This window comes from Battus philenor, unplaced genomic scaffold (genome assembly GCF_028537555.1).
Source record: "Battus philenor isolate CCGP_79_NKW_IND1 unplaced genomic scaffold, ilBatPhil1.0.hap1 SCAF_16, whole genome shotgun sequence".
NCBI lineage: Eukaryota > Metazoa > Arthropoda > Insecta > Lepidoptera > Papilionidae > Battus > Battus philenor.
In genome coordinates this window covers 6,007,225-6,012,500 of record NW_027181678.1, presented here as the reverse complement: position 1 = coordinate 6,012,500, position 5,276 = coordinate 6,007,225, and the positions used below count along the sequence as shown (strand labels likewise).

The 5,276-nt window shown below is 32.3% G+C and overlaps 1 non-coding gene across 1 annotated transcript; it reads right to left on the bottom strand.

Annotated features, from left to right (window-relative positions):
* Nucleotides 1–4,722: 4,722 nt before the first annotated feature.
* Nucleotides 4,723–4,795, bottom strand: TRNAR-ACG (transfer RNA arginine (anticodon ACG)). The gene has a single exon. It is a non-coding gene; the product is annotated as a tRNA-Arg (tRNA).
* Nucleotides 4,796–5,276: the final 481 nt, after the last annotated feature.

Here is a 5,276-nt window from a genome sequence, read left to right as displayed (position 1 = left end):
GAGAAGTCTGGTAGGTTATTAAAGTTAGATAGAATTCATAAACAAAGAAATATGTTTTTTTGTCATACAAAAATGTATTATTTTAGGTTATACTTTTATTGCCATAGCAACAGTTCAGTCTGTTTTCATATCATGATATCAAATGCAAAAAGTCTACAACTGGATATATGCAACGGTAATAGAGTGTGTTTTAGTTTAGTAGACTTCTAGAAACTTTGTTTTATTTATTGGATAACTGATCTTCGCTCTGTAGCACTTGAAAGTTGAAAGGTACTTGACAGTGCGCTTGTCAGCGCTCGTGTCGGCACGCCGTTTCATAACAAGAGGGCTACACTGTACGTGCCTTTGTTGATAAAAAGTTAAATAAAAATCATCGCATATCAATTTGAACACCATTGCAGCATAGTATTTTTTAACAAGAGTCTTATTTATAAGACGATTCACACAAGTCACATGGAAATCGAAACAATACTCCACAAACCAAATTTTGCTAATTTGCGGATTTGGACCAATTTTGCTAAACCATGTAGGTTTAATTAAATTTTTTTCGGAGTTTAAGTACAAATCGAGTGTAAGTCGACGCAATTCAACCGATTCGTCTGCAGGCCTAAAATTTAATGAAACTGAACAATTTGTGCATAAAATATTAATAAACTTAATTAATTTTTCCTAAAGTTATGACGTGATCAATGGAAGTAGAATTCATGTTTATCCTCATTTGTATAAAAATAAATTGCTAGACATTCCTTTTTAAATATGTTTACATTTTGATTTTTTAAATAAATAACCGCTTTTGGTGGTAATGGTTACAATTAACAATGATTAATTAAAAATCTACTAGTATATAGAGCGCAGATAACCCACAAGGTAAAAACTTTATAGACACGAATAATTATGATAAAAGTAATTGAAAAATATGTAATATTAAACCTTAAGAAGTTTTAATAGCTTTCAGCCGGTCCTTTTCGAAACGTATAAGGAAGGCTTGTTAACAGTGGACGTCCTGCGACTGAAATGATAATGAAATTGAGTCGATAACATGTTAAGCATTTTTTTTTAATATTTCAAACATAGTGTTTGGTTGTGTAAAAGCTAATACTACTTTTTTATTTCTGAAACATCTGATTTTTGGATAGTTAAGAATGAATAACATATTCTCAATTAATATTTATGTTGATTGCAATAAACATTAAAATCATTAAGAATGCTAACAAAAACTTCTTCAAGGCCATGTATTATTACGAAGAAAAAAATTTTTTAAATATATATACTAGATATTGTTAAAGCCGGCAGAAGATGCTGAATGCGGATCACTTCCAGTCGGTTCTGGTAAAAATCTACAAAGGAGGCGTATGTTCAAGAGTGTACGTTTTACGGCTGAAATAATGATGGAGGTATACAGAGTGATTGGGCATAGATGTTAAAGATAATAATCCGAATTTAGAAAATGCGCTTTTTACAACGTATTTTACGTTGTATATTATTTCGGAAACCATTAATTTTAGGATAGAATATATCATACATAATTTGACAGCAACTGGGCTATATTAAAATCACCCCTGATGACTTTTATCAATTCAGTCTGTATATCTTAAACAGTAATAAAGCAAAATGGAATGACTCAAGTGACAAAGATGAAAGTTGAAAATGAACGTAACAAATAGAAGAGATAAGTGTAAAGTACATAGGCGTTTAGCACGAGTCCGCGATGTCCGGAGTACGCGATGAATGACGAGCGCTCCAATATTTGTTCCCGGACAGGATGTTTGCCGGCCGTGTGATGCGAAGGGACTTAAAGCTGAGGAAATATTTAAAATCGAAACGTTCTCTTGTAAACATAGAAAAATACCCTCCCCGATTATCTAGTCCGAGGGATGAATGTAGCATAGGAGCACGACGCACGTCTGCTTGCCGTAGAGGATCCATGATTTTTAAAAGACGTTTAGTTCAGTTTTAGCAGATGCCTCATTTAAATTGTGTCACTGTTTCGAATGATTAACGTAATCCCATCAAATAACAATAGATGAAGCTCCTCTCTTTGACAAAACGCATAATCTTAGTAATTTTTTTTTGTTTCAGAGACACACCATCGGCAACTGTATATATGTACTGTACTACGTACTATCAAAATAGAATGAATACAACAATCTATGTATATGCTATTATTGGAAAAGATAAAACCAAGAACGTTTGTCAAAATCATAGATACAAGATAACTTTCAATGATGTGGTAGAGATTCTAGTAAAGATTTCTTCATAGTTTCTGAAAGTAAACACACACTTATACTTGCACAGAAACAGTGACGTCAGTTAATTCACTAATTTGTTTCATTAGTTCGAAAGCAAGCAATATGTACAAGAAAGGGACCGAGATCAACTGATATCTATATTAGAAATGACAAGGTATAATTAGATGTCAAACTTGGAGAATGTAAAATGCCTCAAAATGTAATTATTAAAATAATACTGGACATTGGTCCTTAGATTTGCTATAAGACTGGTTGGAAGCGACCTGCATCCAGCATTTTCTAACGACTTTAATAATGCCATCTCTCCGCTATGAAAGTGGACGTCCTTCCTTATGCTTACCTGCCCATGGTCTCCATTCCAGAACTTTAAAGCCCCAGCATTGCCATTCCAGGAGCTTGAGCATCTTCCATGGCGGTAGTAAACTGTTTCGGAGAGATAACATGGATTGGTGGTATCGTGTACAGAAACGTCTGAAGTGAACATCAATGACGCTAGCACTGTTACAGAACATGTGCGTAATAATTAATCAATTAAAGTTTCCTAATTCTGGTCACAATTTAAATATTCGTCCTACGGTTAACAATGAGCAAAAGCAGGCCTCTTAAGAGCAAAATATTACACTTCAGTAAGCCAGTACAAAGTCTAAAATCTCCGAATGTATTTATTGTAAAGTTGTCATTGTGAATGACAAAAATATATATATGTTGAATACTTAAAAACTGGAAAGGTTAATGAAAATACTTATTGTATATATATTTAAGCTTATTATGCTGTCAGAAACAGAGAACTATCCCGGGAAGTACAAATTTTACGGCAACACTACTAGTTTTCGAACTAGTCTTATCATAATGGTAAACATTCATAAAAACTTACTTTAACGTGTCCTCTCTTATCTAAGGGTTTTGCCGCTATATTTTGTAATAACACTTTATTTTGAGTCTATAAATAACTTTGGCCCGGTTCTGGATGCTGTGTTGGCTCCGGTTGTTTATCTCTACGCGTTATCAGCGGAAGGCACGCTCTTGACCCCGAAGTGATAACAACCGGGACTCGTAAAGCAGCTGTTAATTTTTTATTTGAATGACTGTAACATTTAAATTATGTATGGGTAACTTGACGACCGCTTTAGTTATTGAAATGAAGGAAGATAAGTTGATAGTGTTACAAGGATCTTGGTTATGGTGGGTATAATAGAATAATAAAAGATTTTTTTAAATTTAAATGTGATACAATTAAATTGAAAAAAAAAACACGGTTTTTAGTTTTTAGTTATACCTTGGTCATTTCAGCTGTAGGATACCCTCTACTGGACTAAGACCATAGATTTACTCCAGAACCTTATCCTAACCTAACACATATTCTCCTCGCTATTGTATCTAACGTTGATGTAATATAATTAATCGACTATGTGCCATTCGCCTAAGAGATGAAAGAACTCGTGTGAAATAAATAATGTAATGGTCCGATCCCAGGCTCTCCAGCCCACGTGCTTGCTGCACTGGTTTATGCTCTAGCCTTCAGCACCTTGGCACCTCAAACCCAGTGATGATACGAATATCAACGACCAAACGTCATTTATCAATACCTAAAAAGGCATATCTACTCGTATATTAGTATTAGAGAGGTCTCCTTCTATTTAATAAAAAAATAGTTTAAAAAGTCTTATACATATTATCGATGCCTTTATAAAAATATACTTCATGCTACAAAAATATGTACATCTCATTGTTGTATGATGAACAAGTCCAAGGATTTTTCGTACGTATCACATGCGCTAAATGCCATGTATGTTTAATTATTTAAGTATAAAAAGCGTAACGGTGAAAAAAATTGGTTTTAAAATAATAAAATTATGTTTTTAATGTAAGCATTTAAGCATTTTTAAATTATTCCTTACAAGCATTGCGACTACTTCATAAATAAGGATTGCAAGGAGGACTTAATATTACAGTAAAACATGTTAAGTAAAGCTGATTTGAAAATTTCCAAAAAAAACTTAAATTGTAATAGAAATAAATTCAAGTGCAATTCAAAAAGCCAGAAAATATCTTCTCATAAATAAATATTTTGACAGTCTATAAATTTACTCGTTTTTGTTGAAACAATTCAAATATTTTGTCACTTTGGAGTTTTAAAGATAAGACGAAGAGGATAGAAATATGTTATCGACGCTTATCGTGCGGATAGATAGTTCTTTCAACAAATTATACCATTTACAAGTATTTGCCTTTAACTTACAATTCGCCAGTATATTTTTACGGTTCTATATAAAAGTTGACATTTTAAACATTCTCAAACAACCTCTTCTTGAATATTATTGTAAATTGAAGACTAGAAAACCATTAATCTTATTTTAAAATAATTGTAGGTAAGTTTCAGAATATCTGCACAGATAAATAAAGGAAAGAAACAATTAATTAAGACTTATAAAAAAGTAGAAAAACATTAAAAATTTTCGAAAGAAAAATAATTCGACCCTGCCAGGATTCGAACCTGGAATCTTCTGATCCGTAGTCAGACGCGTTATCCGTTGCGCCACAGGGCCTGTAGTACATGTTTTGAAATATCAAGATATGTCATTTAAGCATAATTTAAAAAAAGTTTCTTCGGAATTGCTTTGATGCAATCAATACTAGTTATAATAAATAAAAGTTCGGTAAATGTTTTTTAAAATACCATTGTAAAAAAAGAAGTTTTTAATTAATAAATATGTATCATGTTTATGAACAGAATTTTAAAAATGCTTTTAATGGAAGTGTGGCGGTCGCGTGGCCTTGTTAGTGCTCTTTCTGTCTACACGTGGCTCTACTAACTTACACATGATTGTAGAGTGATTTTTTTAATAGGATATTTTAATAATTAATTCACTATTATTCATTAGTTCTAATTATACATACGTATAATTGCGAATAGTGTAACCGTTTTTCGATTCATCCGTTAGCATAGCATAGTCATCTGTTAGCAGGTTATAATTTATTCTACTCGACCTATAACAAACTTGCATCAAAGTTCATTTGAATATAGTT